This window comes from Nuphar pumila, chromosome 14, assembly GCF_984573655.1.
Source record: "Nuphar pumila chromosome 14, dmNupPumi1.hap1.1, whole genome shotgun sequence".
NCBI lineage: Eukaryota > Viridiplantae > Streptophyta > Magnoliopsida > Nymphaeales > Nymphaeaceae > Nuphar > Nuphar pumila.
Window position 1 is genome coordinate 75,410,589 of NC_143262.1, and position 15,024 is coordinate 75,425,612.

Sequence of the window (15,024 nt, forward strand, 5' to 3'; positions counted from 1 at the left end):
TGAGACATAATTTTTTCGTCGCTAATTTTATAAATATTTCAAATTTTAGTGATAGATAATTTTCTCTCGCTAATCCATTGTAAATTTGTGATGAAAAAAAATCCGTCGCAAATTTCCATCGCTAATTAGCATTCTTCTTGTAGTGAAACATGCATTAGTTAGAAAAGTGAAAGTAGTAACATTTTGTAAATTTAATTATGTTAAATTAGATGTCCATAACAAAGTGCATATAAATTGCTTGTCAGTTTAAATGTAAAGAACTCAAATATCTTTTGTTTTCATAAAAGCCAATGATCAAACTTTGATCCTTGTTGGTTCCTTTTTGTGGTCCACTTCCTATTCAAAATTCTATTATCGGGCTGTTTATATGGTTCTTGGTTGTAATGAAGGACATATGGGAGCACATATTATCTACTAAATGTTCCCTAATATTTTCAGCTTTGTGTTAATCCAGAAGATTGGATGACCTTGAGGTGGTGCACAAAGTTGGCTGTGTATTTTCTCTTGGTTACTTAATTTTATATTTTGAAATAATTTAAAAATTGAACTTTTTCTGTCGAAACAGAATTGTATTAGCCGACTACTATAGGTCATGCTTGCATCAGGTGGTGTCTGTAATTGGTTTTTTGTGCTAATACTGGACAACATGCATAGAGGTAGGCCAAGTGTATATCATAAATTTCTGTGTATGTTATAGTATATTGGTGAATGGCTGCATGATTCTTGAAGTACTATATATGCGTCTTTTTGTCATAACCTCTCATTGTGCATCTTATTGTATCTGGTTAATGACTTTGTAGTGGTTGTCAAATTAGCTGTATACTTGGGTTCACATTATCTCCTAGAGACTCTCGATCATGTGTTGGAGACATGGAACTTTCAGTCCTTCATATCATTTTGGTCAATTCACGTGTTTGGATGCTTTTTCATATCGTGCTATTATTGTTAAGAATGTTTATCATGAACATGCTAATTTATTTACATTTCCCTTGGTTGGTTAACTTTTTTCATCTTTCCTTTTGCAGGATAAGTCCCTTCCAAGGAGCAAGTAAGAGGAGGATGTGTATATCAATAATCACACAAGTGTTTGGGGTTCATGGTGGAAAGATCACTAGTGGGGATACAAGTGTTGCAGGCAGACCATCTGTACTGGTTCAGCAGGAATCGAGGCTGCTAAAGCAGCAACCGATCTAATGAAAGCCAATATTGTCCGTAAAGAAGCTAGGGAAGGTCAGTTGTCAATAATACTTGGAAGGTTTTGGAATGACTATACAAATTAATTCTTTTCTTTGTGAAGAAAAGTAGCAATAAAAATTATAGCTTCTACATGCACTATGTGCGAGTGTGTATGAGTTATTCATGCTTGCACACAATTTCTAGTTGTGGTTGTAACTATCTTGGTATCTCTGAGTTACTAACTAGTTAATTTGCACCATACAGAAAAGCCCGCTGAGGTTGATGAGAAAAGGCTGGCTACTTGCGGAACTGATGTTCTTGATGACCTTGTTTTGGACCAGAAATGCCTTGCTGAGGCACTTAAAAAGGTAAAGTCATGGAATATGCAATATCAAAATTAGTGCTTGAAATTTTTTCCTTCTATTCAAAATAATGTGTTTGAAAGCCGTTTTTTTTTAATATATTGTTGCTCCCTGTTGTTTCTCTTTCTTTGTAGGAGGATGTAAGAAAGAGGGAGGAGAAAGATGAAAGAAACCAGAAGTACAATGTTAAAGGGAACGATGAGGTACTATCTTTTTCATCCCTAGCATGTTTTTTCTCAAGGAAAAGAAAGTTATAGAGGCTTCATGTTTTAGCCTCAGCCCGTCTTTCCAATCAGGAAGGTTGCTCAACAGTTGGCCACCATTAGTAAATAAAATCATTTCTTTCTCATCTCTATCTCAAGTAATTCTGTTAGAAGTGAATATACAAAGGTTGTTTTTTCAATTCGCTCTTTACTTTTAAAGTAGATTTTAACACCATGGTAGTCAATGGCTCTGATATCTGACCCATTATAGTGCACCCAAACCTGACCATAAAACATAGTCAGGTTCCACTTATGTTTGGGTCTATGTAAATGCAACATGCCATTTGCACGGTGTCGTGGGTTGAATCCCGAACTGCACCAAGTTGGGTCTAATTCAGACCCAAAACTGATCAAAATATAAAATTCCCTCCCACCAAAACCCTTGACTCTCTCTGGTCTCGCTCCCCAAAGCTTTGTCTTCCCCCCTCTCTCTCTTGTACTCTCTCTCATCTTCCCTCTCTCCCAATCTTGTCTTCTCCTCTCTCAGTTTCCCTCTCTCTCGGTTCCCCTCTTCCCCCTTTCTCTGGTTTGGAAAAAGGAGAGGGAAAACAAGAGAGAGAAAAATAGAGGGGGAAAGACGAGAGGGGGAATCGAGAGAGAGGAGAGAGCAGGGCAACGAAACCAAAGAAAGGAAAGAAGGAGAATAAGAAGGATTTTAAGCTCAAGCTTGGCGAGGCAAAAGATAAGCCCATGGAATTTTAAATTGAAGAGCAATAATAAGTACCGCATGCATTGCGTTGATAGATCTAAAAGACACAAGATATGATAATGCTTTCACATTAATTTTTGATAGATATAATGTCACAGATTAGCGCCCAGTCCATGAACAAAGCTCAAAATTTTATAAAAGTTGTAAAATTTTGTTAGCTTTCCAACGCAATAAATTGTTCATAAAAACTCTTCCGGATAAGAGAGATACAAATAATTTATCAGTCGGGTGTTAGGTTGAAAATACGTAATAACAAGAATATACATTCAGGTGGGTCAAAACAGGCCACCCGAATTCATATTTTCAAAACATTTTCACATGAACATGTTAATTTAACCCACAAAAATAATACTACATTAATTTTAATTAATCTACCATAGACAAATCTTATTTTTGCAACTGTTAGGCTAGAAAATTGACCTGTCTCTCTAAACCCTAGTTTCTCAAAAATAGTTTTGGTATTTTTACACTATCGATCATAAAAACACATATTTTTTCATGACAAAAATAATAAAAAGCATGTTAAGAACCACAATACATGAACAAGAATATTAACTACAATTTCTAACTAAAATTTTGCTAGAAACAAATAAACATTACATGTATTTTTCAAAAATTACACTTTTTATTTCTGACAAAGTCTATATCATGCGATATTTGTTTTTTTTCGTTTTAGATTTCAAAAATTTGTTTATTAGGGGGTGAATCGATTCCTTTTAGGGGGAATCAAAATCAACCCTCTTTAAGCCTTTCCTTGGCCCCCTTCCCGACTCCTCTTACCCCTCAGCCCGCCTCCTCTCTCCTCCTTATTCCCCCTCCTCTTGCCCCCCAGCCCGTCGCCCGTCGCCCGCCTTCTCGCCTCCTCTCGCCCCCCTTCCTGCTTCCTCTGCCCCCCCAGCCCGCCTTCTTTTGCCCCCCCATACCGCTCGACCTGTCGAGCCTCAGCTTGCCAACCCCCTTCCTGCCTCCTCTCGACCCCCTTCCAGCCTCCTCTCGCCCCCCTTCCTGCCTCCTCATGCCCCCCGCCCCCTCCGGCCCGCCTCCTGTCGCCCCCCCCTCTTCGGCAGCCTTGCCGAGCCCCTTTCGCCGTGCACTAACTTAGGCCGACACCCCCGTTCGGACATCCCCTTTCTCCCTCTTTTTCGTTCTTGTTCCAGACATCTTTTTATCCCATCTCCGGCGACCTCGCAGGTAACCCTCTAGCCCGCCTCCCTGTATTGTACTGTATATTTGTGCTTCACAGGTACTTTGCTGAGCCAAAGGCACGCGATGCTTAGTGCTAAGCATTGCATGTGGCTCAAAATACAATGCAAAATCGGGTAAATAGCCGTGGTGAGTAAGTGATGCAAGCACATCACATGTTATTTAATTTATTGAATGCAACACTTTTCTGTTCACACACTCACATAGTTGTGGATATCTAGGACTATTTTGATGGAGTTTGAAGATCATGTTGAGCATGATTTTAATGTATGACTAGAAGTGTTCTTATTTTTGGAGTACGGATTCCATGCTCAGCATTGTAGTAGTTAGTGGGATATTAGAGTGTGTTTGCTGCAGGTATATGTCTGATATATGTTTTGATATGAATGATTTGAATGTATTGCAATGTTTGATGTTTATGTATCCATGCTTGCACAAAGTTATTTTCCAATTGATTATGCCTTCCATGTGGAATTGTATCATGATTTTTTTGTTCAAATGAATATATTTGTGTCATCATAACATTATTAAGATTTTTTTTTAACTGGTGATGAAAATATCTGCAATATTTTAGGACAAAATGACTGCAAACTGTGAATGGATGTATCGTAGGATAGTTGATAATGAGGTGTCACATGAATATATGAATGGTGTTGACAGTTTTATTGAATTCGCAACGGCAAGTATCAGTACAGTGGATCCTACTGGTCGGATCAGATGCCTCTACACGATGTGTAAGAACAATCGATTTGTAGAACCTCATGGTGTTAGACATCACCTATATAGGAAGGGTTTTGTTAGTAGTTATCAAAATTGGATGCTTTATGGTGAAGAATTTTAAAACAATTATGACGCAAGGGTGAATGTGGTGCACGATAATCCATATGTGGACCTGATATTTGATGTCGCAGGACAGAAAATGGGTTCTGTTTTAGGACATAGTGATGCACCAACTGGGATAAAGGAAGAAGCAACAAACAATGCAGCTAGTACATTCTATGACTTACTTAGAGATGCTGATGAACCACTGTGAAAAGGTTGCGAGAGTCACACTATCCTGTCTGCAGTTCTTCAACTACTGAATTTGAAGTGCGAGTTTAATTTGAATCAATCATGTTTTGACCGTTTGTGCTCTATTGTGAAGAGTATGTTGCCCAAAGATGAGAAATTGCCATAAAATCTCTACCGTGCGAAGGTTATGGTCAATGCTCTAAGTATGGGGTATCAAAAGATAGATGCTTGTCCCAATCACTGCATGTTATATTTTAAAGATCAAGAAAAAAGCAGATCATGTGAACATCCTTGGCTCAAGCCAAAGACAAAGGGAAATGGTAGCACAAGGTCAAAAGAAGTGTTGTATAAGTCACTCCGCTACTTTCCTCTCACCCCTAGATTGCAACGTCTTTATATGTCTTCGAGGATAGCTAAACAAATGATATGGCATGCAAATAAAGTTTGACATGATGAAGACAAGATCACACATCCTGTTGACGCAGAAGCTTGGAGGCACTTTGATCGTACTCATCAGAACTTCGCTTTGGAAGTGAGAAATGTTAGGTTAGGTTTATGTACAAATGAATTTAATCCATTTGGGGTTAGATCAACCCCATACTGGTGTTGGCTGGTATTTGTCACCCCATACAACCTTCCTCCAAGCTTGTGTATGAAGCGTCAAAATCTTTTCTTGTTTCTATTGATCCCTGGTCTGACGTCTCCCGACCAAAATCTTGATGTATATTTGAGGCCATTGATTGATGAACTGAAAATACTGTGAGATGACGGTTTTCTGACGTACGATGCCCACAAAAAACAAAACTTCAATATGAAGGTTGTTGTTCTATGGACAATCAGTGACTTTTCTGCATATGATATGTTATTTGGTTGGAGCATACATGGGAGGTTAGCATGTCCGTACTGCATGGATGATACAAAATCGTTTAGATTGGCGCATGGAAGGAAGCCATGCTGGTTTGATTGTCACCATCGATTTCTACCCAGCCATCATCCGTTCCGACGACAAAAGAATGTGTTTCGAGCAGGTACAACTGAAATGTAAGGTCCACCAACAAGGTTGTCTAGCATAGAGATTTTAAGAAGATTGTGATACTTTCCATGTGGATTGACAGATGCTCGTAGGGCAACGCCCTTTATTGGATTTGGGAAGGATCATAATTGGACAAAAAAATCTATATTTTGGGAACTACCATATTGGCCAACCTTATTGATATGACATAATTTGGATGTCATGCATGTAGAGAAAAATGTATTCGATAATGTATTTAATACAATAATGAACGTGAAAGGGAAAATGAAGGATAATCTGAAGGCACGTATAGATTTAAAAGTGGTATGTAAAAGATTAGAATTGGAACTCAAAGAGTATAATGGCAAAGTACTGAAACCAAAGGCAAGGTATGTGCTTGGTGCAAATCAAGTAAAGTTGGTATGTCAATGGTTGAGACAGTTGAGATTTCCAGATGGCTACGTTTCTAACATTGTTCGAGCTGTGAAGATAGAAGAGAGACAATTATATGGGTTGAAGAGCCATGATTGTCATGTCATTATGCAACAGTTGATACCCCTAGCATTCCATGATATGTTAGACAAACCTATATTGAGGGTATGGTCCAAGTTGAGTAGATTTTTTAGAACATTGTGCGCAACTGAAGTTGTAGTATCTAAGGTAAAGAATCTCGAGGAATCTGTCGTAACTACTATTTGTCAGCTAGAGAAGATATTTTTGCCAACATTTTTTGATGTTATGGAACATGTGGTCATACATTTGCCATATGAACTTAGGGTTGGTAGACCTGTGCAATATCGGTGGATGTACCCATTTGAAAGATATATGTTTATTTATTTTTTTTTTAATACTATTGAGAAATTTATTATAATCCGACATGTATATTAATGACAGATGCATGTTTGACCTAAAAAAAAAGGTTCAGAATAAAGCAAGAGTAGAGAGATCTATTTATGAGGCATACACCTTGGAAGAGATTTCAAATTTCTCATCTATGTACTTTGAACCTCACATTCTAACACGTTACATATGCTCACCTCGTAATGATGATGAAGAACAATTAATTGTAACTGACAAATTGTCTATATTTTAACTACTTGGATATGCATTTGGCAGTTGCCGGTCAAGACTCTTGGAAGATCGAGAGCAAGACGCAACACAAATATATATCATTTTCAATTACTCAGCAATCAACCCATACATTAAGTATAGTAAATACGTAAGATCAAGTTCTATACGTGTGTACATGGTTCGGTAAAATAAGTTTATGTTAAGTGTAGACGATTTGATCTAGAGTAGAAAAAAAAACTTCCACAACTCACTGATGCAGAAGTACAGAAAGAACGTGAAAATAAATTTGTGGCATGGTTGAAAGAGTTGGTAAGGACGATTGTATACATTTTTTTCCTTTATACAACAATAAGATACTTAATTTGTCGTGATCATAGTCCTTGTTTGTGCTTGTAGGTCCACCATGGTGATGTTAAAGATCAAGAAATATGTGATTTACAAAATAGTCCGTCTAAAGTTGTACAGTGTTACAATGGGTACATCGTAAATGATTATCGTTTCTATACAAAAGACTACGCTGTCAACAAGTCAACGATGAACAGTGGCGTGTGCGTCAAGGGTAATAGTTATGGTGAAAATGAACATGACTACTATGGTGTTATAGAAGAAATAATGAAGTTGACTTACTTAGGCACAAATAATAGCTTAACTTTATTCAAGTGTCAATGGATTGATCACACAGCAACTAGAGTCGACAAAGTCTCAGGCATTGTGGAGGTGAATGGTAAGTCAAGGTTTGAAACATATGAATCATTCATATTAGCCTCGCAAGCTCAACAAGTGTACTATACATCATATCCGACTACAAGGAAGTCAGATAGAAATGAATGGTGGGCAGTTTGTAAGGTGAAGTCTAAACTATACTCCGAGTATGATCAGTTACAGAAAGACAAAATTGATGAAGGAGGTGAATACTATCAATCAGATGATGTCGCACATGGTATGCATGTCATATCTCCATTGGCTGATGGCACATTCATGAAAGAATGTGATTCAAATGATATACAAAGTGGATGGATGCTAAATAAAGAAGAAGAAGAAGATGATGATGAAGAGGAGGAGGAGGAAGAAGACTATGAAAGTCAGACAAGTGATGATGAGTCATTCACGAGCTAGTGAAACACAACTTGTAATATAATTTGATCTGAATGATCTAAATGATTAGAATGTATTGAAATGTATTGTATTGATTTGAATATATTGAAATGTGTTGCAATGTTTGAATGTCTTGCATGAAGTTTTTTTCAATTTGATATGAATGATCTGAATGATTAGAATGATTTGAATATATTGAAATGTATTGCAATATTTGAATGTCTTGCATGAAGGTTTTTTCAATTTGATCTGAATGATTAGAATAATTTGAATGTATTGAAATATATTGTATTAATTTGAATATATTGAAATGTGTTGCAATGTTTGAATGTCTTGCATGGAGTTTTTTTTAATTTGATATGAATGATCTGAATGATTTGAATGTATTGAAATGTATTGTATTGATTTAAATATATTGAAATGTGTTGCAATGTTTGAATGTCTTGCATGAAGTTTTTTTCAATTTGATCTGAATGTATTGAAATGTATTGTATTGATTTGAATATATTGAAATGTGTTGCAATGTTTGAATGCCTTGCATGAAGGTTTTTTCAATTTGATCTGAATGATTAGAATGATTTGAATATATTGAAATGTAATGCAATGTTTGAATGTATTTCTAGTACATTTTAATTTGTTAGAATATGGTTCGTGGAAGACATAGTTGTCGAGCACCCAGTGGTAGCCAGTCTGAGCCTTCATCTTCACGGGCTCCTTCGATAGGTATATCATTTAAATAATTATATATTTGATTAGTTGAAATTTATATTATATGAATTTCTAATTCATTGTTTTGTAGGTGTTGTTTCGCCTACACATGACCCATATACGCCAGATGCAAGGTCTTCTCCGTGTGACCCATGACAAGTAATTCAAATAGTGTATATCGATGGTCGACCGTAAGTATTTCATTGTCACTTCAATATTTAACTTATAAAAAATGTATATTGACGGTCGATTGTTAATGTGTATCTTTTCATGTGCAGTGCAAGGTTTGAGCAGCAAGAAGTAATATGAGAAATTATAAAGTCATTATTGCATTATCTTTCAGGACCGGTAGCGCAATGAAAAGAGTACCCGAGAGAGGTGTTGGACAGCTTAATTTCCTTATTCATGGTATGCAATCATTTATCATAACAAACAGTGTTTTATTGAAATGTGTGTTAACGTTTTGAAAGTATTTGTAGGCCTCTAATCGCTTCGCGAGTGCAAACGAGGAGAAGAATGCGAGGGTAGTGTGGCAGAAGGTGGTTGTCAATCGATTTGCTGATATGCTACACAATATGAAGACTGCAGCAAAAAAAACAGCTGGTGGGATAGATGATCCACTGCAGTGGAAGGCCCATGGGTCGGCTACTGTCAGGAGAGATTATTGGGAGGGCATGTGCGACAAGTGGGCAAGCAATGATTTTCGAAACTGCTCAGCAAAGGCTGCACAAAATCGAGCAGTGATACCCGATGCACATCTACACACAGGTGGATCTAGGACTTTTGGGAGCCATCAGAAGAAAATGGTAGTCATCAATATATATATATAGTCAAATTTGTGAGTATTTTTGCATACTTATTAATCAATTTTTATATCATGTCACATTGCAAGAAGCAGAAAAAGGAAGCATTGTGCCTTACAAGGATGTGCTTGTTGAAACATATAAACGTAAGAGCACGAGAGATTTTGTATCAGAGAAGGCGAGAGCGACAACGGTATGTATTTATTGTATTAATAAACATTGTAATATACAAGTTATTTTGAATTATGTTATCATAAACATTGTAATTCTTAATTATTAATTCATATTCTCATTATTACTTTGTAGGAGTCATACGATCAACAAATGATACAACGATATGGCGATGACTCCACTCAGCATCCGTCTTTTGATCCTACAGCATGGGTGACTGCTACAGGTGAATCCAAAAAGGGTCGTGTGTTCGGGTTTAGGAGTAACATAAACACCACATCAGTCGTTGCCTCCTGCAGCCCAGGCTCACATAGTTCTCCCTCCAGCATCAACTCCCAATGTCCTATTGACCCTGTTGTGTCTTGGAATGGTATTTATCATCGTTTTGAGGATAAAATGCAACACTTTTTAAATAAAGCCATTCTCAACCTTTTTTGTAATGAGTTGTGCAACTTTTTTCAGGACAGTAGAACTTCATCTGCATTCAACATGAGCTCAGGTATGCATGATTGAATTGCTATAATTTTTTTCTTATAATTTTGTTAATATTCTTCAGTTTATTACTAGTCTATTTGTTATTCAGCCATTTACTTTGTTGCATTAAATTAAATGGATTGCATATAATTTATTTCATTATGTTTTATTTATAAATACTAACATTTTGGTTCTCTTTTGTAGGATGATGGAGATGATCAACGTAGAGGAACTGATGGAGGCATGGATGAAGGGGCAGATCGAGAAAATGAAGAGGATGATGCCCAAAATCTAGGCGAGGATTAGATTTTTTTGTTTAATTTGTTTGACAAACTTGTAACTAATTATAACTTCGCAAGGACTGTATTTGGTAGTTAAAGTTTGCTTAACTTAGCATTTCTGTTTAATTTGTATGCATTTTTTATTTGTACTGTTTTTTTATAAGCAGGATATATGAATTGTATGAGAATTTTTTTTTTATTTTCAAAATATTTCAAAAAAAAAATTATTTTTTTTATTACAAATTAGCGACGGATAATATCTGTTGCTACTCCATCACCAATTTGAGGTAGTCGTCGGTTTGCGGCAGAATTTAAGCCGTCGCTAATGTCCGTTGCTAATTAGCGATGGACATTAGCGATGGATATTCATCCATCGATGAATGGTAGCGAAAGAAATAGCAATAGATTAAATTTCGTCGCTCAACCAAATCGGTCATCGTTTAATGATGAATTTGCGACGTAAAAATCCGTCGCTAAGCCATCACAACATAGCGATGGATTGACGGCAGATAAATGCTATCGCAATTTAGCGACTAGGGTTATGCGACGGATGATATCTGTCGCTAGTCCGTCGCAAAATCCATCGTAAACTTGTACAGCGACGGATAGCATCCATCGCCATTACGCATTTTTCTTTTAGTGTATTAAGCAAAACAGCAAATTGCAAAGATCATGGAAATCGACTAACTTTAATAAACTATTCTAATTAATTAACTTTAATCAAACTAATCTGATTAACTAACACTAATCTAATTACTAAACAAACTATAAAATCTAACTTGAATGACATTAACACTAACCACACACGATGAACTATCCTAATTATACTAAAACGCTAATATCTAACATAAAAGGGAATAGCGGTTGAACTAAGCATTAACAAACTAATTATTGGAAAAACCTAAATCTAATATATTCTATACTAATATTAACTACAAAATTAATCCTAATCTAATTGCTGAAAAAAGTGAATTTTAATGTGAATTGAAACTAACAACATAACTATTAAAAATTGGCTAAATTAAAACACATTAACTAAAATGATAATTGGATAAAAATGTCTATTTTTAATCTAATTAAGGAAAAGAAAATTTTCTGGAAGTAAAAGAAAGCTAACTATTTAACTGATAAAAGAAATTATACTAACTTTAATCTAAGCTATTCTAACATAAAAAAGAGAAAACAATAACTTGCTAAAAGAAGGCCTATCCGTTAAAAGAAAGAAAAACTTATTCACTAGATCTAAAAAGCATCGAAATAAAAACATGAAACAAGCTATTATAAACTAGATCTAACCTAAACTAATCAAGAAACACAAAAATATACAAAACCTTATGCTAAAACTAATGATATACTTAAATCAAGATTATATAATATTTAAATAAAGAAATGGCTAAACTATCAAAACAAAACATATTTTTGTTCATTTTATTTTTAAGATGCAATAAACCTAAACTAAACTAAACTAAACTAAATATGCAGATGATGTAAAAATCTAACAAAACTACATGCAATGATATGCTTTATGCGATGCAAAACTAGATCTACGGTGAAACAAGGAAGAAAGAAGCAAACTGTTGTGGATCGCCTCCGATAGATTGGATGAGAAGAGAAGATGATTAATCCCAGCTGAACACATGCCTCTTCAATGAAAAGAACGGTTGTCGACGATGGATTGGATGCAAAGAGAAAAGAAAAAGAAGAAGAAGAAAAAGAGGGGGAGAAATCAGCAAGGATCGAAAACAAGGGAGAAAGAGAAGAGAGGGAGGGAGCAAAGAGGGCATTTTCTTCAGAGGAAAAAACAATGGCTGCTGCTGAAAAAAGTCTATTTATAAACAAAATTAGGTTAAAACATAATTTTTTAAAAGAGTATGATATTTTTCAAGAATTTCCAAAAGAGTGCTCCTCTAGAAAAAGTGTTTTTCAAAAGGATTTTTTTTTTCTAAAACTAATTCAAAATGATTAAGTAAGTCTTAATCTAACTGAATTATAAATTAGAAAAATTCTAATTAATAAAAGATGCCGAAAAACATATGGCAAGCTTTGAAATACATGATTTTCTAATAATTTTAATTCTAATGCGGTTTCTCGAAAACAATGATAAAAAAGAGTTTTTAAAGCAATTTTATCATGAATAAAATGCAAAATATATGCATGATCAACCATTATGAGTGCTCTCACCATGACGAGTGGGCTTGATGAGGTTGTCGAAGCTTGAATTGTCTACCAGCTTAGCCATTGGTTTCTCCCTTAGGAGGACGAGAATGGGTCCATCATAGGTTGCCACTGAAGTAGCAATGGGGACAATGATTGAGTTAGTTCGAATGTATCATCACACCATTGAGAGATTGGAGAAGAGGTACATTGTATGGGACCCTTTGATGGAGCCCCCACTGTACACGATCCCCTCAGATTTGAGGTTCATGCTCACACGGTATACACACCCCATTTTGGACAACAATAATTTTTTTTATGTCAAAATCTATAATTTTTTTTCACTAAGATATATTTAGACCTTTAAAATGACCTCTTTAAGGATTTTGACCAAAATAAAAGATAAAGAGGAGGTTTTTTTAGCTTTATGCACAAAAAAGTAGGCCAAAGACATCAAGATTAAAAGTTACGATCAAAATGAGTTTTTGGTTGATAACAATTATTGTTACCCTACCTTGCATTGTCGTTATTGTCTTTTGAATTGTCATCACCCCCCTTTAAATTGTGGTCTAAAGTAACCATTTTTAGGGTCATGATGCCAAACCCCCCTTGATGACACATTCTATTGTCGTCAACAACTTTCCATCTCCATGATTTGTCGTTATTAGATGGGATAACGACACGTTAATTCATCTTTATTAGAAAAAAATATCGTTAACATTATTTGTCATCACCAAATTTTGAATGTTTTCAAAAAGCACATGTTATCCCCCATGCACTGTGCAGTACTAAACTTTCATAATTAAATCGAAATATCCTTCTTTTCAAATCCCATTTGCAAAAATAAAACTTTTATTTAAGACAATGAGATTATTCACTGTTTTGATGGGTGTCATTCATCCAAGGTGCCTCAGAGGCACACAGAATTGCAAGGAGATAGGGAGATGCAAATGTCATTCTCATGGCCATGTCTGCACATGGGCACTTTAAAGAGCGGAATAGTGGCCGTTGTTAGATAAGAGGATAAAATTTCTGAACATCTGGGGCTAGGTTAATAGATATGTGTATAACCTTGCACTGAGGACTTTTTATTCATTTGAAAATGTAATTGTTAAACATAAATTTTTCTTATTCAATGTGCAAGCTCTATGCCAGTAAAGCCGCATTTCCCTCTAGTGTCCTCTCTTCATTACGCATCCCGATGTATTCTCTACATCAGGTAGGGACCACAATCAGCAGTATCAATGGGTTGTGTTTGACCCGTACCAAATCCTATAAGGTCAGGCACTACAAGAAAATCGTGGATTAGGGCGGACGCTATCCATCGCTAATTCGTCGCTAATCCATCGCTAAACTGTTTAGCGATGGATTAGCGATGGATAGCGTCCATCCCAATTTCTGGTCGCTAATTAGCTACAAAACTTATCTATTGTTACATCCGTTGCTAATTTGTGACAGATTAGCGACGGACATGATCTGTCGCGAGTCCGATGCTAAATAAGTATAGATTTGGTTTTGCGACGGATATTATCCGTCGCTAATTCATCGCTAAATTTAAAAAAAAAAAAAAGAAAATTGCTCCCTGCCGAGCGGTATTTCAACAACAATAGGCCGGACTTGTACCGCACCACACAGGCGTTGCACAGGGTCTTAGATCCGAGCGGCCCGGCTCGCCACTACGGGGTCTTCTGCACAGAACCAGTGCCCTCTCTACCTAGTTCCCCGCTTGTTCGACCCGGCCCGCCACTGCAAAGAAAAGCAAAAGCCGTATCTCATCCATAGCAAAAATATGCAAAGAAAACCAAAGAAACACAAGCTCCGCTTAACTTATCGGATCAAAAATCACTCAAAAGCGAAGCTGCATTCCGATAAAAAAGATGTCGGAGATATGACGAAGACGAAATAGAGCGAGATCAAGCTTTTTCGAAAAAGGAGACAGACAACAACAAAAATGATGATGATGATACAGTTGGACGTCACAGTAGAAAAGGAGCTAGCATGTGAAGCACAACTGTGGATCGTCGTTATTCCGGCGAGAGTTCTCTCGTCTGACAGACCTTAGATTCTGGCCGTCACCTGCGAGGCTTCTCGGGGAAGCCAGATGATCTGAAAGAGAAGCACGCCGTCCGATGCTTTAATCAAACGACTTTTGGGTCGGTTTAAATTTCACACGGACAGAGAGAGAAAATTTTGCGCCCTAGATGGGTCGGTTTAAATTGAAAAGTAGCGACAGATTAGCGACGGAAGTTTTTCGTCGCTAATTAGGGACAGATTAGAGACGGAAAAATTCCTTTGCTAATTCCATCGCTAATTAGCATTTTTCTTGTAACGTTTGACAACGGAAAAATGCCCTCGCTAATCCGTCGCGACTTAGCGATGGAAAACTTTTCGTCGCTAAGTTGCGATGGAGTTTGAGACATAATTTTTCCACCGCGAATCCATCACTAATTGACGATAGATTCACGACAGAATTTTTTCAGTCGTTAATTTTGCAAATATTTTGAATGTTAGCGACAGAGAGTTTTCTCTCG

At 36.4% G+C, this 15,024-nt stretch overlaps 1 pseudogene; it reads left to right on the forward strand.

The window, feature by feature from the left end:
* Positions 1–3,787, forward strand: part of LOC149816997 (pre-mRNA-splicing factor SLU7-like) — a 32,267-nt pseudogene extending 28,480 nt beyond the window's left edge.
* The last annotated feature ends 11,237 nt before the right edge of the window (positions 3,788–15,024 follow it).